The 18,002-nt window shown below is 55.4% G+C and overlaps 1 protein-coding gene across 6 annotated transcripts in view; it reads left to right on the top strand.

Moving 5' to 3' along the window:
• Positions 1-1,918: 1,918 nt before the first annotated feature.
• Positions 1,919-18,002, top strand: part of DOK4 (docking protein 4) — a 24,402-nt gene continuing 8,318 nt past the window's right edge. For 2 of the 6 annotated variants that reach the window (XM_060130761.1, XM_060130762.1), the window contains exons 1-3: positions 1,927-5,114; positions 5,725-8,437; positions 9,714-9,879. The gene's annotated coding sequence lies outside the window, so the exon portion shown is untranslated. Of the gene's footprint in view, positions 5,115-5,724; positions 8,438-9,713; positions 9,880-12,959; positions 13,065-18,002 lie in introns of those variants that run through there. The other 4 variants (XM_060130757.1, XM_060130760.1, XM_060130758.1 and 1 more) reach the window with 4 other exon arrangements.

Genomic DNA, 18,002 nt, shown 5'->3' with positions numbered 1-18,002 from the left:
GAGAGGAGGGAGTGGGCAAGACCCAGCCACCGGGATCCACACCGCCACCCACCCCCGTGGGCCTTTCCTCACAAGCCAGGGCCAGCAGAAAAGGGAAAAGGCACTGGGGGAAGAGGACCATTTCCTGCCGGGGGGGGGGGGCGGGGGGGGGTTCTTTCTGTTTTCTCTCCCGAACAGGAAGCAGGCCCTAGAAGAGGCTGAAAGTGCTGCCCTTTGACCCCCAGGAGCCAGGATCCAGGCACTCACTGACAGCAGCCCTGAGAGCCGCCCCTGGGCCCCCAGGCGGACCTGCCATTCCCAGACACAGAGCAGAGCGTCCGGCACAGCAGGCTCTCCCAGACTCCCTGGCACCTCCAGCGAGATAGTGTGGGGCAGGGGCCCCATTATAACCCCTGTCTGTGGGCGGGGCCGCTCCTGAGAACATCAGAGAGGAGAGGGTCTGGCCTTCCGCCTCCAGTGTACAAGGGAGACCAGAAGCCTTGGGAGGGAAGCAGAGCCGCAGGCAAAGGGCTGGAAGATTCCCTGGGCCTGGAACTCTCGCTGCCTCCCTGCTCACAGCCGGTGGTCGTGAGAGCTACATCTGCCAACAGGAGCATCAGCTTTGGCTCCCGCGGTGCTTTAAAAGCTGTATTTAATGCATTGCTAATGTTAATAATGGGAGGTTTTCTCATAAAAAATGTGGGTGTCCCCCTCTTGAGAAATCAGCACCTCAGACCACTCTGGGCTCACACTCCTGCGTGGCTGCAGCTGCAGGGCTGAGAGGCAGGCGCTCTCCGGAAGGGGGCACAGCCACCCGGTGAGCCACAGTCCCCACCGCTCCCTGCAGCCTTACCTGCACCCTCCTCCTCTCTGTTACCGCCTGGCCCCCGAGGCATGTGAGTGCCCTTCCTCTGGCCTAGTCCAGTCTTTCTTTGAACAGGTGAGGAAATTGAATGGCTGAGAGGGGCGGCACTGGCCAAAGTCAGTGTGAAGTATAGCCAGGCCAAGTATACGTGTCATTCTCGGGATCAGAACTCCTGCAGGCTTCTTGTCACCACAGGGGTGACTGCCGAGAACAGGTAACATGTATTGAGCCACGCCGTGTGCTTTACAGTCTTGGGAGGCAGGCATTCCCGTGGTCATCTCTCTTGACACCAAGGATGCAGAGGCTCGGAGGAAGCAGGTGACTACCCCAAGGCCACACAGCTGGTTGGTGGTGACCCTGGCATTCCAGGTCAGGCAACCTGAGGCCAGAGCCCACACTCTGGTTACCCCCCCCCTTCCCCCAGCCCTCCAAGGCAAGGCCCTGGATGGTGCAGCCCCTGACCTCGGCAGCCCCACCCCACTCAGCAGACCCTGCAGCTCCAGCCATGTTGAACTCCCTTCCTACCACCCAGAATTGCCCCTTCCCTGTCAGAGTCCCACCAGCCCCTCAAAGCTCAGCCCACTTGGTTCATCCTTAGAGTGTTAGTGGGTTCTGTACCTGTCTGCTTCTCCCACCCCACCAGATGCTCCTGGAGGGCAGAGAATCCTTCTAGCAGCCAGCACAGTGCCCTAGGCCTAGAGAACATCTTTAAGGGAGGGGAAGAAGGATGGCTAGATGGCTGGATGGATGAGACGGTGGAAGGCTGAAGCCAGAAGCACTGCCCACCCCTGACTCCAGCTTCACTGCAGTACCTGCAGGACCAGGCCTAGGTATCTTTCTGCTGGTCAGCTGAGAAGTCTCCCAGGCACTGAAAGCCACAGCAGTCCAGGGGCAGCAGTGCCAGGGCCTCTTCTCACAGGCCTGGAGTGCCCGGACAAGCTGCAGAACCTGCTGGGCCAGACACTGCCCCACCCGGCCCCTCCTCCCCCTGCAGCATGAGGCTGGGGCCCCTGGAGTCTGTCCTCTGAAGGCTTGGCCTCCCCTTGCTCTCCAGCCAAGTTTGTTTTGCCCCTACCAGCCAGCCCCTAGGGATCCCTGCCTGGAAATTTATGCCCAGGATTGAGTCCCCATGCCCCAGCACTTCAGGCAAGCTTGGCTTCTAGATCTAGCTGCTTTTTGATTGGCTGTGTGTCTGCTGGCAATCTCCTATCCCTCTCTGGGCTTTCATTTCCTTATCTATAAAATGGGGACAGTAGCAACTGGATTCTCCAGACATAGTATAACTTAACTGTTAGTAGTACTTTTCTGGCTTTGCTTAGGGTCTGCATCGTCTCCCAAGACCCTAGCTCCCTGACTGCCTGGGGGCCCACCAGCCACCCTGGGCACCCCTCTGGGGCAGTGGGTGGTGGGCTGGAGACAGAGGCAGCACCCAGGAACCAGCTGTAGCTCTCAGCCTGCTGCTCCCACCACTACCACCACCCAGCTCCTCTGCCTACTAATTGCAGGGTTGCAAGATGCCAGCTGCCTCCCAGGCCCCAGGTGGGTGCCTCCCAGTGGATCAAGGGCTCCCTGGAAGGCCTCCCAGTTCTCCTCCAGCCCCACAGACCCAGCTGCGCTGGGGTGGTCTCCATGGTGCTCAGACTCTCCTCTCCCGCTCTGGGAGGGGCCCAGAAAAGGTGTAAACATAAAGCCTTCCTCAGGCTTTCACATTTCCCAGGCTTCCCCCACACCAGTGAGGAGCATCCTGGGTCCCCCACCCCCGCTCAAGAACTAGCCATGGCTCCCCACTGCTGGACCGATAAAGCCTCGCTCCACATCCTGGCCCATGGTGGGTTTCAGACTTGCCCTTAAGCACGTTCCCCAGTGGCCTTGGTCTCAGGTCCCTGTTGCTCTAGGATGAAGTCCAGACAGGCCCCTCTCTCCCGCCCCCACTGGCTTCCCCAGCATCCTCTCCATGCCTGCCCCACGGCTGGAGTACCAGTGGCGTGGTCAGACAGGATGGCAGCACCACAGTGGCTGGGGCGTTCCTCATCTGCTTGCACCGGGACCTCAAGCTCTGAAGGCAGGGGCCCTGCCTATGGGACCCTGAATCCCCTCCCCAACCCCACCACCAGGAAAGGAGGGGGAGTAGCATTCAAAGCACATGCACTGCCACCGGAGGTGGACCATGGCAGGATGAGGAAACCGAGGCCCAGAGACGGAAGGAACCAGCCAGTAAATCACAGAACCAGGGTTCGAATTCGGGCAACTCCTAAGACCAGGTGTTCTCGGCTACAGCCCTCAGCCCAGGTCTGAGCCTGGTTCAAAGCAGAGGCTCTGTGACTGTTCAGGGAAAGGAGAGGGGGAGGGGAGAGTAAGGTAATAATGGTGTGAACCGCTGTCACCAAGCCCTCTTCTCTTGAGATCACTCACGGTTCTTTCTCACCCAGCACCTGACTTGAGGCTCTAACTTAGGCAGGTCTGAGATGGGACGCTCACTACCTAGATGAGTTAAACTGAGGTACAGAGAGCCAAGTGGCTTCTGCAGGGGCACCCAGCACTATGTGTGAGGAATCTCCAGCTTATTTTAATAGGCTCATCATCGTTTACTCCTTTGATCTCCATTCTAATAACGAGAGCAGTCAAAGAGCTGCGGGTTCTGACCCCTAACTAAGCATCACCTACCTGAGCCTCAGTTTCCACGTATGTAACACGGGGTGCTGTGGGGATTAGAAAGGACATTTGTCAAGCCCCTAGCATGGGCTTCGGCTCCCAGCGCTACTGTTGTTTGTCCACCTTTGTCCAAGGACACCCATCATATCTGTGTGGAAGACCAGTTGTGCAGGCGGGAAACGTGCCCTTGTCCACACTGGGGTGGGGTCCTCTGTCCAGGATCTGCCTCTGCCTGTCTGCCCTGCCACACTCAGCTGTCCCTGCTCTCCGTCCCATCTCAGAAACCACCTGATCACCTTCCCAGTCGCCCAGGTATCTTAATTCCAGGACGGAATAGGGTTTAGGCGGTAACACTGGGAGAACAAAGGCATCTTTGTCTGTTCTTGGACCACCACCCGCTTCCGACCAACCCGCCCCATTGGCTGATAAACTGGAGTTAGGTGTGTAACAAAATCTCTTGGGAATTTGTCTGGTGGGAGTCCCTTACCAGATAAAATTTATCTGATCCCCCAGTCCCCAAAGGGTAAACTGAGGAAGCCGCCAAGCTAAGGGGGAAAGGGTAGGGTCAGAAAAAAGAGGACCCCCGCCAGGCAGTCCGCCTCTGTTATCTCTCTGGATGCTCATGACACCCCAGTGAGGTGACCCCAGGTATCATCCCACCTTATAAGTGAGAAAACCAAAGTTGAGACCCTCAGGAGCTCCGTGAATCCAGGCCGTTGTTCTCTAGCAAGGATGCTGGTAACCACTGCCCAGCAGCTCCTGGTGTACTTTAACTGTAACTCACGCCCCTGCTCTGGCCTCCAGGGCCCTTGCAGGTCTGGATGGTGTCTGTGCACGGCTTCATCTACCACTCTCTCCCCATCGCTTACCATCCAGACCACTGGCCTCCTTTCTACTCTAAAACCCCAAGTCCGTTTCTGCCTCTGGGCCTCCGGGCACGCTCTTTCTTCTGCCTGCGTATCCTCCCCTAGCTTCACGAGCTACATAGATGTTCCCTCTCCTGTGTCCATGAACCTCCTTCTCAGTCCCTTGACGTCGATTTTTCCGGATGGTTTCTCCTGTAATTACCGATTTACTCACCTGGCTGGTGCTGACTTGCTAGCCTGTGAGTTCCCTAAGGCCTAGGATTTGGTTCTTATTAGTCACATTCGTACCCCCGACACCAATGCCTGCCACATAGCAGGAGCTCACTAAACTTCGATGAATGAATGAATGAGTGAATGGGTGAACACATGAATGAAGGAGTGCCCATGCTCCCTCCCAGGCCCCTGCTCTGGGCTCCCCAAGGCCAGTCCCAGAGGCTCAGGTCAGTCCAAGGCAGCAAAGAGATGAAGTTATAAACCGGGGCAGGCAAATGGACCGTGCAAAGTTTTTTGAGAGGAAACTCAAAGATACAGTGCTATTAAAAATTTATATTTCAATGAGATAATCCCTCTCCTAGGCTTTTAATTGATTGTCTAAAAAGCCTTCCTCTGTTGTTGTGCTTCTTTGTTTGCAGGGACCATTAATTTTTTTATGGACGATCAAACCTGGATAGACTAGAAGGGCCACCACACAGCTGATTCAAAAACAGTCACCAAGGCGCCAGGGACACCCATCTGGGGGTCAACCAGGAGAGGTGATGTGGCCATGGAGTTGGCTCTGGATTTGGGGAAGAGGAGAAGCCCCTGCACGTCCCGGGCATGCACGCGTGCGCGCGCGCGCGCACACACACACACACACACACACACACACACACACACACACACACACACACACACACACACACACACACACACACACACACACACACACACACACACACTTGCCCCTGCCCCCAGACCCAATAGACAGGCTCAGTGAAGGGAGGAGAGACAGGAGATGAGGGCCCCAAGGGTGGGGGCAATGGCTGTGGGGGGAAGCCCTGCTCTGGGAGTTGGGACCCCTGGGTTCCCTCCCCCACCCCCGTGCCACTAGTGGCCGGTTCCCCACCATTCCAGGCCTCTGTTCCCCCATCTGTCCCTTGCAGGGTGGGGCTAGAAGCAGACAGGGAAGAGAAGGGGAGTGAATAGTTGGGACCTCCAGCTTCTGCTGTTTCACCTCTCTGAGCCTCTGTTTCCTCGTCTGTCCAGTGGAGTGTCACTGGCACCAGGTTCAAGGTGGGGACTCTGAGGGCCGTACAGAGAGCCAGGAAGGGCTGCTGGTGCTCACACTGTTGTTAATCTCAGCATCCTTCTCCTGGCCCTCAGGGCCGCGCCCCTCTCCCCTGAGGGTGACTTGGACCACCTCCTTCCTCCTCCCTCCGGGATGGCTCTGAATCGGCCTCCACGCTCTGCTGCAAGGATCGTGGCTGTAGAGGTGTTGTGAGCACCTGTCTGCCTGGCCTCTGGCCAGATCTGCTTCTCTCCCGACCCCAGCCATCCACGCCATCAGCCTGACAGGCAGCCTCAGTGAGACCCCAGAGGGTCCCCAGCTGTAGAGCACCAAGCCGAGGCTGGGCTGGGCCGGCCGGGCCCCTGGCCCTTTCTTAAGTGCCTTGCCCATGAGCCGGCCTCCCTCACTCCCTCTGCTGCTCCACGCTCCTGACACCTCTTTTCTGGGAGGGAGAGACTGGCCAAGTAGGGCCATCTTCCTGGGTGTGTGGCTTGTGCAGTCACACAGGGCCTCGTACTTTGAAGGACCTTGTGTTTGGTTTAATGCTCTGTTGTCAGTGTCTTGAAATTACTACTAATTTTACAAGGAGTCCCACATTTTCCTTTTGCACCAGGCCCGGTAAATTTTGTAGCTGGTGTTGCTGTCAAGGGACAGACCTGCTTCAGGAAATGACCAGAGGGTGGGTCCCCAGAGCAGAGCCCCTGCCTTTAGCCATCACTCGTCCCATCCAGAGGACTGGCCTTATCCCTCATCTTCCCTTCCTCACATTCCCCAGATCCCCCAGCTCAGAAGCCCTGTGGCTCCCATCTCCTCCCTATGGGGGCTCTGAGCGGGGAATGACTTCTCCAGGCATCTCTATGGGAGGGGATTCTAGGGAGGGTGTCTTTTCTACGGGGAAAGCAAAGGGGTTCTCAAATCCATATGTTCCCTCCAGACTGGTACCACTTTCGTCAAGTGGAAGCATGGAAACCACAGAACAGATGAGACATGAATTCATTTAAACGATCTGTAGAATTCATAATAGCCCTCAGTCACCATGTTTTTTTTTTTTCTCCAGGCAACAGATATTAAAGGTACAACAGCTTTGACCTTTTATAGGTGTTGGAACATTTTCCTCCATCAATGTGCATCCTTAGATGGTAAAAGGGTAGAAATCCGTGCAGAGCAAACTGGCAAAATGCAGCTAAAACAAAGACGGGTCACTTTTAGAAACCTGTCCTAAGGAAGGCTGTAAGCCTGTGTAATATAGAAGCGTGGATACAAGTATTTAGCCACATAGCGCTCATTGTGGCATTGTTTACAAGAGCAAAAATAGAGACAGCTAAACAGCCGGTGGTCAGGGGCTGGTGAAATACATGACAGCACATTTCTCCAGGGGGATGCTGGACAGTCAGCAAGATGAAGCTTGTTAAAGAAAAGGGAGTGAGTAAAAAATCAGATCTGAATATAGCATACAATGCCGGCTTGGTCTTCTCTCCGTTTGTGTGGAAGAGTCGACACCACAATGTTAGTGTCGGGGTCGTTATTTTTCTTCTTTTTTATCCCTGACTCTCCTGGCTCCTGGTGGCCAATCGCCAAGGAGTCAGGGACACTTGACTTTCTGAGGATCTCTTTTATCTGTCCCTTGCCATCACCCCTTCTCACTACCTAAGTCAGACCACCTCTCTCCTGTAAGACTTGCCTTCGCTTCCTGTCTTGCTCCCCACAATTCCATTGAGACCCCTCCATGTATTCTCTAAGGGCAGCCAGAAGGATTTTTGCAAAATGCAAATTGGATCCTATCCCCTTCCCCGTTTAAAACCCTTGACTAGCTCCCTATTACTCTTAAGATGGAGACCAAACCCTTGAACTGGCCGTCAAGACTCTGCATAGCCAGCCTCACTGAGCACCGTGCATCCCCATTCTCCCTCTGCATTCCAGCCACTCGGGCCTCCTCCCACGCTCTTATACAGGGCAGGCTGTCTTCAGCCACAGGACCTTTGCACATGGCAGTTCCCCCAACTCAGAACACTCTGCCATCCCTCTCCACCACATTAACACACCCTTTTGCTTTCACCTTAAGAATCACTTCCTCAGTAAAAGCCTTCCCAGGCAGGTCAGGTGCTCCCCATACCTCTTCCAGCACCCTGTAGCCTCTTTCCCTCTCTGCCCTCATGAGTTGCACCTGCAACTGTGGAGTTCTTAAATCCACGCCTATCGCTTTTACTAGACTAAGAACTCCTGAGAGGCAGGCTGTTCTTGTCGACCACCGTGTCCCCAGTGCCCAGCGCCTGGCACAGAGTTAAGTGCTCAGATGTTTGTTGAATGAATCAGCGAATCCGTGAGGGAGGGAAGGCTGACCTGACCACGCGGCCTCCCTTTACTGCTGGCTGCCATGCCTGTCCAGGGAACAGCTTGTCAGTCCTGCTAGTAGCATATGACACATGTGCTCAGGATGGCAGCCCAGAGAGAACTGCCTAGAGAGAGCCATGTGCTGGGAGATGGGGCTGGAATGTCACCTCCTTCCTGAGAGCTGCTCTCTGCATCCATCGGAAATTGCCCCTTGCCCAGCCTCCTTGGAAGGAAGCAGAGGGAGCAAGGGGGCCCCATCTCCTTCTTCTCCACCCCCCTCCTAGTTAGTCCCCTTTGACGTGAAGGTTCCTGGGGAGGCTGGTTTGTGTCACTGTCCAGCTGAGGGAGGGAGACAGATCAGGGCCTCATCTTGACTGGCGAACTGGCCCAGATCTCAGTGCTCCTGTACAGCAAGTGGAGGGGCGCCAGCCTGTCACCGACAACATTTGAAAAGAACTCACCAATCTGATGGCTACGGTAAGGTTCCTGGGATTCTGGGGATTCCTCCCAGCTCCAGATTTCATCTCCTCTGGCTCTGGCTCTGTCAAACCTGCCCTTTTCCCAAGAGCAGACCTGGGGGTGTGGGAGGAGTGAGGACTTTGCTGGAGGCCCCCCTGGGAGACCAGCATGGACAAGGATCCCCATCCTTCTAGGTTATGTCAAGGCCCCAAAAAACAGAGACTTCATGGTCTCCAGTTCAAGTCCGGGCATGGCTACATCATCCTGGAAAAATGCTTTTTTTTTTTTTTTTTTTTTTGCGGTACGCGGGCCTCTCACTGTTGTGGCCTCTCCCATTGTGGAGCACAGGCTCCGGATGTGCAGGCTCAGTGGCCATGGCTCACGGGCCCAGCTGCTCCGCGGCTTGTGGGATCTTCCCAGACCGGGGCACGAACCCGTGTCCCCTGCATCGTCAGGTGGACTCTCAACCACTGCGCCACCAGGGAAGCCCCTGGACAAATTCTTCTACTTACTGGGCTTCAGTTTTTCTACCTGTGCAATGAGGATTGCGACATCTACTCGAGGTTGCTGCAATGAGGTTCAGTAAGCTCGGATGGCATTTCCCCAGGTGTGGACTCACACCACCATGGCCGGTAGAATGATGGGAGTCACACTCCACACACTCCACCATGAGATCGTGCTACGCATAAACGATTCTGTGTTCATTTTTCTTTTCATCCTCTGACAGTTTCAAGAAGGTCTCAGACAGGTGGAAGTGTAGGTTCAGCGTTTCTCTAACACTTGCTAAACTCCTTTTTGACAAAAGCCTTGGAGCTAGCTTTCTAGGCAGCAGTGTTAGCCAGCACACATTTAATGCATTTGTTTTATTTTTCAAGGTATTTTATTTATGTAGTTTGCTCTTGAAGCAAATAGAAAAATGTGAGGTGATTTAAAGAAAGGCACTGAGCAAATAATAGCACAGGAGACGCTTGAATCTGGGAAAAATCACAAAGGGGCTGGAGTGGCTAGGGCTTGGGAAATATCGTTCCAGCACAGGCGGAAAGTACTTTGGGTGAAAATACTTTGAAAACTGTCAAGTGATGTACAAACAGGAGTGTGGGCGAGGGACCAGAAGGGTCAACACCAGAGAAGGGCTTTGGGTTTCCTGGGGGTAAATCTTGGGCCTGAGTATATTATTAATGATTCAAAACCCAGTAACGTGTGATAATAGCTCTCCCTCCATTCTATACACCAGGCACTGGGGAGATGCTTCCACCGATGCTATTTTATCTAACTCTCATTGTTCCCATTTTAGGGGGAGGAAATTGAGGCTCCAAATGGTGAAGGGTCTTGCAGCACATCTGGGATCGACCCCCACGTGCTTCCCTGCCGCTGTCCTGAGTGAGGATTTTCAAGTACCCCCTCCCAGCGGGACGCCTGGGACAGGCCCTGAGGCCTGGGCTGCGCTCAGCATGGGAGAGGTAATATATCGAGGTGTAACTCCTCACAGAGCACTGTCCCCACACCCTCCCCGCCAAAAGAGTCCCATTGGAGGGTGGAGGTTATGGGAGGAGTAATCACTTGTTAGACTTGGCACTTCTTAGACTTGGCACTGAAAGCACAATCCATAAAAGGAACAATAATAATTTGGACTTCATTGAACTTAAATTTTACTTTGTGAAAGACCCTGTTAAGTGGATGAAAAGACAAGCTACAGACTGGGAGAAAATATTTGTAAACCACAAAAGGTGCTTTACATATTCGCCGAGTCCCAGCCCGAACCGATTTGTAAATCCCCAAAAGGACTAGTATCCAGAATATATAAAGAACTCTCAAAACTCAACAATAAAAAGGCAAATTATCAAATTAGAACATGGGCAAAAGACATGAGCAAACATTTCACTGAAGAAGATACACAGATGGCAAATAAGCACATGAAAAGATGTTCAACATTAGCCAGCAGGGAAATGCGAATTAAAGCTACAATGAGATATCCCTACACACTTATCAGAATGGCTTGAAAAAAAAAAAGAAAAGTGATAACAACAGCAAATGCCGGCAAGGATGTGAAGAAATGAGGTCATCATACATTGCTGGTGGGAATGTAAAACGATACAGCCACTCTGGAAAACAGAGTGGCAGTTTTTAAACTAAACATACAATTACCATATGACCCAGTAGTTGCACTCCTAGACATTATCCCAGAGCAGTAAAGATTTATGTTCACACAAAAACCTATACATGAATGATTATAGCAGCTTTATTCATCACAGTCAAAAACTGGAAACAACCCAGACATCCTTCAGTGAATGTGCAAAATAAACTGTGGCACATACGTTCCATGGAATACTATTTGGCAGTGAAAAGGACAAAGTATTGATACTTGCAACAGCTTGGATGGATCTCCAAAGAATTATGCTGAGTAAAAAAAAAAGCCAATCCCCAAAGATTATGTACTTACGATTCTAATTTTAAAACGTTCTGGAAATGACCAAACTATAGAAATAGAGAACAGATTAGTGGTTGCCAGGGGTTAAGGAGGGGTGAGAGGGGGAGGGAAGTGAGTTTGGCTATAAAAGGGCAACAGGAGGGATCTTGTGTGATGGAAATGTTCTGTATCTTGACTGTTTCAATGTCAACGTGCTCGTTGTGATATTGTACTCAGTTTTGCAAGATGTCACATTGGGGAAACTGGGTAAAGTCTCATGGATTCTCTCCGTATTACAACTTACAACTGCATGTGAATCTTCAAATATCTCAAAATAAAAAGTTTAATTAAAAAAAATTTGGGTGACAAGACTGCAGACAGAGAGTGGATTGGGCAAAAATTAGGAGAATGAGAGAATGAAGAAGTTTCAGAAACCCCACTCCAGACAAGATGATTTTTTATTATGAACACTCTTTTGGTGCTTGCTGTTGGCCAAAACTCCTCCAAAGGTTACTGGTGGTGAAAAGACTTTGCTGTGATGGATCAAGTGCTGGGGGCTTTATGAGCTGTGGTTTGAAGCAAAGCAGGTGGGCTCAAATTTGGAAGGTGCATGGGGGAGGTCAGGAGGTCAAGACCCAGGCCAGCTTGGCTGGCAGGGACAGGTCGAGCACGTCCACCTCCTCCCCTGGCCGCGTAAGACTGGTTAGCTCAGGCCCACGGCAGAGGCTGCTGGGAGTCCCTGGGGCTCCCTTGGTGGCCACGGCATGACAGTGACCTCTCTGGGAAATATTCAGGGGAAGAGAAACAGCCCCCTAAGAAGTTCCGTGGGCAAGACTAGGCCAGGCTGAGGCCCAGTGTCTAGGAGGCAGGGGCATGGACTCCATGGGTGAGTGCTGTGGTCCTTGGGCCCTAGATAGCTTGGAGGAAGCTTCTCTAGAGTGGGGTTTCCTTTGAGGAAACCTGGACAAGGGTTGGACTGGGAGGCATTTTCATTTTTTAGGATTTCAGTTGTTTAGGTGTGGCCTTTTGTTTAGTTTTGTATATTTGGTGTAAAGCAGTGGTTAGGGTGCATTAGAATCACGTAGGGGCTTGTTAAAACGCAGATTTCTGGGCACCACTAGAGATTCTGATTTTGCAGGTCTGGGCTGGGGCAGGGAATTTGCATTTCTAACAAGTTTCAAAGTGATGCTGATGCTGACCCTTCACTTTGCAAACCACTGGTGTGGAAGGGTGCAGACAAGAAAACCAGTAGGGTGACACAGTCCCTCCTGCGGGGAGGCCCTAGGCAAAGTCCTCATCCCTGCCTGGCACAGCTGGGGAGGCCTGTGGTTTGTGATTCCAGCAGGGCCATGACAGGACACCTGCGCAGGACTGAGGGGCAGTGAGGAGAGTGTGTGTGCTGGGAGGTGATGGAGGGCAACGGGGCTGGCACTTGAGGGCAAAGTCTCGGGGTGTGGGGGGGAGGTAGGATGGGAGTACTGGGTGTTTTGAGGGCGGTGAGGAGGCCAGGGGAGGAAGGGGAGGCTGCAGACTGCTAGGGGAGCTGACAGGCTAGGAGAGAGGCGCGCACGAAGCTTCAGGATTGTGCGGGGGTGGGTGGGGCGATAAGGATGTCACTGGGGGTCCTGGCTAGGCTGTGGACGGCCCCGGAAGTCCTGTAGGGGATAGGGGAGCAGTGGATGTGTGTATGATTCCTGTAGAAGTTGTCGGGGTGGTGGTTGAGATCTGGAGGCTGGGAGCTGATGTCGTGTTCAGCTTTCAGGGGCTGAGAGGCGAAGTGAGATTGGAATCTGGGGCCCAGGCAGGGGCGGTGAGGCTGAGCCGGGGTACCGAGGGCTACCTGAAGGGGCCGCGGAGGCGAGCTGGGGATGGGGACGGGGGTTGGTTGGGGGACGGGGAGGGAAAGGAAGCCGGGACGGAAGCGCTTGTCCCTCGGCTCGGAGGAATACGGCGGGGGCGGGCCGCCCAGGGTGGGAGTGCCGCGCCGTAGGGGCGGGGCGGGGCGGGGAGGGGCGGAGTGGCTGGAGCCGGGCTGCAGGGCAGCGCCGCCGAGTCCCAGCCCGAACCGAGCTGGGCGGCTGCACCTCCCTCGCAGTCCCCACCCGGCGCCGGGCGCCGCCGCCGCTGCCGCCGCCGCCCCGCCGGCCCGCCGCCCCCGTCGGCCGCGCCGTGACGCGGGCATGAGTCTGGCCCGCCGCCCGCCGAGCCAGCGCCCCCAGCAGGGGCCGCGGCGCCCAGGTAACTAGGGGGGCGCGAGGAGGGGAGGGACCTTAGGCCGCGCCGGAACTCTCGAGACCCTCGGCTACTCCAGCCTGAGAACTCTCCAAGCCCGTGGGACCTTCCTACCCTGTGGGGGGCCTCAGGGGTCCACCTCCAAAAGCCAGCCCGGCCCCTGAAAACTACCCCCTGAGCTCCACCTACCCCCAGCTCTCCTCTCCAGGGGAGCCCAGGTCGGGGCCTGACCTCACGCCTACCCCACACTCACTCATCGGAGGAGCCCAGGTCCCTGTACTCCCTGGCCCTGGGCCTGCCATCCCGAAGGGGCATAACCCAGCGCATCACAGCCCCCATCCTCCTCCCACCCTTCCTGCTCCCATGGCCTCTTGCTCTCTCAAACCCCACCCCCAAATTCCAACACTTTCTCCATCTGCCCCCGTACTGCCCACCCTACCTGCAAATGGCTCCTACCCTACAACTTAAAGGAGGAGCCAGCTGCCTCCTTTCCTTGATTCTTCTTCCCTGGTCCTGGGGTCCTGTCCACTTTCTCTCCCAGGACACCCAAAGCCCTGCTTCCAGTTAAATGCTTTCTGTCACTGCAGAGGTGTACGAGCGGAGCCTGGGCACCTGGGTGATGTGGGCAGAGCAGGGCCTCTGTGCAGTCTCCCTGTCCCCAGCCGTGGGTGCGTGGCAGTTGCCAGGAGACTTGGATGGAGCGTTTCAGGTGTAGGGGGCTGAGAGTCAAGGACAGTGACAAGCCTGGCAGGGTTCACAGCAGCAGTTCGAGGCTGGGCTTATTTATTTAGTGCACATTCCTTTCTTGCCCCTTTTAGGGGATGTGGCTCCAGTGCAGGCCATTCCTGTTCCCCACCTGGGATGGGTCTCAGGAGCTGTGTCCCCTCCCGCCCAGTTGCCTGCCCCTCTGAGCCTGGGCACTGGCTACTTCTAGCTCTTCCCTCTCAGGCAGGGCAGCAGAGCTGGGCATGACCTCATCCAACAACCGAGGCCAAGGTGGGGCCACCTGGCCAGGCCTGGACACAGTGTCAGCAGTGCTGTCTCCTCCCCGGATCAGCTTTGAACCAAACCGTGGGTCTGGGGCCCAGGGAGGTGGGAACCCACTGCTGCTCACACGTCTCTGGAAGTTGAGCTGGGTCTGACCAGGTGGATATTGATGGTGGTGGGAGAAAGGATGAGGAGAACAAGTCCTGGAAATAATTATGTTTTCAGTCCCCAAATACCGAGCACCTACGCCACACTAGGCACCATTCTAGGTGCTGGGATGGAGCCATTAACTAGACAGACACAGGCTAGCCATCAGGAAGCTGACGTTCTAGGGCGCTGTAGGAGACAGAGAGTGGCCGAGTAGCAAATCAGCAGATGAAGAGGCAAACCCTATAGTGATATAGGGGGACAGTGAAACTGGGTGTTGCGATAGAGGCTGATTGGGGAGCTCCTTTGGCCAGCATGGTCTGTGAAGACCTCTCTGAAGTGACGGTCTTTGAGCTGAGACCTGAATGATGCAGTAGAATGAACCTTGGACCATCTGAGGGAATAGAGTTTTAGGCAGGGAACAGCAAGTGCGGTGATCCTGCGTGCGTAGGAGTTAGGCATGTTGAAGAACAGAAAGAAGGCCAGCCCCGGGGGAGATGAGGCTGGACGGGTGGGCAGGCAACCTGGAGAGAGCGGAGTGGCAGTGGTGTGGAGACACAGCACCACTTTCCTAACTGGAGGGCTGTTCAGATGTCCTCTCCTCCCGCCAGTCTTCTCTGCCCAGTTCGTTTTTTTTTTTAATAATTAATTCATTATTTATTTTTGGGTGCATTGGGTCTTCGTTGCTGTGTGCGGCTTTCTCTAGTTGCGGCGAGCGGGGGCTACTCTTCGTTGCGGTGCGCGGGCTTCTCATTGCGGTGGCTTCTCTTGTTGTGGAGCACGGGCTCTAGGCGCGTGGGCTTCAGTAGTTGTGGCTCGTGGGCTCTAGAGTGCAGGCTTAGTAATTGTGGCTCATGGGCTTATTTGCTCCACAGCATGTGTGATCTTCCTGGACCAGGGCTCGAACCCGTGTCCCCAGCATTGGCAGGCGGATTCTTAACCACTGCGCCACCAGTGAACCCCCACCCCGTTGGTTTTTGATCTGTCTTTGCCACCCATCTTGGGACCTGCAGTGTTTCAGGTGGTGGTTGCTTGTGGGGATTTGCATAGGTGGAGGTCAGGGGTGGGGCCGTCTGGGGAGGGGATGACCTCCTCCTGGCCCCTGATAATAATCACACAGGGGTAGAGAAGACCAGGCAGGTGATGGGAAATGACCCTCACGCCAGAGAGAATCCCGCCAATGGGATCTTTGCGGGGGGTGGAGACAGCGAGCCGTCGGTGAGACGGTGTCCAAGTGTCCAGGTAGGGCTGTCCCTGAAGCCCTGATAAGATCCGATCTGTCATGGGGTGGGGAGGCCCAGCCAGGCAGGCAGCCGCTCCTGCTCAGTCATTGGTTGCCAACAGCAGCGGGTAGCGTTTGTTCTGGAGCCAAAGCCTCCAGGCAGAATCGAGGTGCAGGGAGGGGTGCTTAGACGGCTGCCACATGGGGCAGGTGAGCAGGGGGCCGCTCCCCACCCCTCTGCTGGGCACCAGGGAGTCTCATGCCCCCTCCGCACAGGACACCTGCCCTTCCTGGGAGAGGGGGGCTCCTCCTCTTTCTGGAGGAGCCAGCGGTGGCCTGGTCCAGGGCGGGGACGATCTCTGGTTGAGCAGCTGCTTCGATGCCAGGTTGGGAGGAGGAACGGGGGTCCCTGCTCCCTACCGCAGTGCTGAGGGGGCTGCTGGGCGTCCTGCGTAGCCCCTCTGGGTGCTCAGAGCCAACCTTGCACACCTGAGACCACAGGCCCTCTCCAGTTATCAGGGCCTTTTCCCCTGCTCTAGGCTCGTGAGAGGCAGAGCTGGTGGTTGTTCAGGAGTGATGGGGAAAGTGGCCCCAGGTGCAGCAGGGTGGGGGCTGCCTTCCCAGTTCCTGGCCTGCTGAGCTCAGCTGCTCTCCGTCCCTTGATGCCGCATTGGGTCCGCACAGGCTCAGCCTGGGGGCCATTTCTGTTGCTTAACACAGTGCAGTCCCTTTGGGGCATGGGTTGGCTCTGGGTGCCCCCTCTCACCTTGTCCCCATTGCCCATCAAATTTGTGAGTCTACCTATTGGCTCTTCCCCCTCTCTCCCTCCTCCCCAGCTCCCCTTTGCTCTACCACTTTGGGCCCCAGCGTGGGTCTTGCTCTTGCATATTCATTAGGGACTGAGTAAGGTCAGCACCACCTGTGACTCCAGGCCAGTGTGGGCTGCCAGGCCCTTTGACACCCAGGCTTCCCCTGGAAGGTTGCTCTTCCCAGTGGTTTGTCTCTGTGGGTTTATTGCTAGGGCATGGGGTGTGGGACTGTGGACAGACATGGCACAGGTGCTCCTGAGAGCTTGGTGATGGCAGTCACTCAAGGGGTGCTGCTGAGAAGGTAACTGGTGGAGCCAGGAAGGAGCAGGCCTGCACTGGGCAGGTGAAAGGCTGAGTTAGGGTGCTTTCACAGCCCTCGGCTGGGCAGCAGCTCTCGCAATAAAAACAGCCCTTGGGGTTTTCAAGGCAGAAGCGCTGGGTCCAACGTGGGCAGGCAGGTGCCTCATAGATTCATTTCCTCATTTAAAATAGGTGGATTTATCCTCATTTTTTTTTTTAACTGATGGGGAAATTGAGGCGCCGAGGAGTTAAATGGCTTACGCGGGACCACCTGCCAGTTCGATTCATGTTCCTGGCTGGGCCACGTCTATGGCTGCCTTGGAGGAACCCAGGGGCCTCGCTGTAGGTGTGTTCTGAAAGGGGCCTTCCACGCTGTGGCCCCTCAGCCAGCAGCCAGCCAGCTGGAACCTTGGAGGGGACTTTTACGGAGCTGGTCCTCGCTGTGGGGACAAGGCAGCCCCAGCTGGGAGAGGCAGAGCTGGGAAAACTTACTCTTCTTTGAGTGCCAGCACCCAGGTATGGCAAGGATGTTGGGGGTCAGTACTAGGGAGGGCACCCCACGCTAGACCTTAGGAGGAAAGCAGACCACTTGGGTGTGGAAGGGTCTTGGCCCCCAGGGAGCTGGGAGAGAGCGAGTGGATGGGCAGGGAGGCCACTGAGGGGTGCTGAAGAGGCTCTTGGGGTACAAGGGGCATAGGGAGCACTACCGTCTGTCCCTCTGCCTGTTTTCGTGTGCTCACTGGGGTAGTCACATCTATTCCTTGTTAGGGACTCGACAGGCCTCCAGAAGATTAATTAATGCCAAGCTGCTGGCAGCTCCAGCAGGATGCTTGCCCCAGGGCCCTGTCCTGGCAGCACAGATGCCCAGCTGACCCCAGAAATACTGCTCCGTTCCCACCCAGCAATCCTGGAGACACGGGGGGCCATGTTGCTGGCGCAGCCCTGCCTCTGAGCCTGGATGGCAGAGAAGGCTTAGGTGGTGGCAGGCCGCCAGAACCATGTGGCAGGGCATTCCACCCGCAGGCCTGCCTCCATCTCCCACTCTGGAACTTATTTGTCCCTGGCTGAACCATGGGCTTGCTGTGTGACCTTGGCCGTGCTGCTTATCCCCTCTGGGCAGCTTTCTTTTCCCCAACTGTAAAATGATGTAGAATGGATGTTGGACTGGGTCATCCCTGAGATACCTCCCCCTAAGTCTGAGTCTTCGTTATCTGGTAATCTGCCTGATTCTGAGAGCCCCTGACGGCACCCCTTTTCCCGATGCATGTTGGCTGCCCCTGGGTGCCCCTCAGTGTGGTCCAGCTTTGTCCTCTGCCCCAAGCCCAGGTGATTGCTAGTTCTCCATGTAATTAACTCCTGCCTGTGCTCAGGATGTGGAGCACCGCAAGTCCTGGCCAGACCCAGTGCCCTCACAGACCAGCCTGACCTTCCCAGCGCCAGGGCGAGGTGACTGCTTCCACAGTGGCCACCTCCAGCCTG

This window comes from Lagenorhynchus albirostris, chromosome 19, assembly GCF_949774975.1.
Source record: "Lagenorhynchus albirostris chromosome 19, mLagAlb1.1, whole genome shotgun sequence".
Lineage (NCBI taxonomy): Eukaryota > Metazoa > Chordata > Mammalia > Artiodactyla > Delphinidae > Lagenorhynchus > Lagenorhynchus albirostris.
This window is presented reverse-complemented; position numbering and strand designations above follow the sequence as displayed.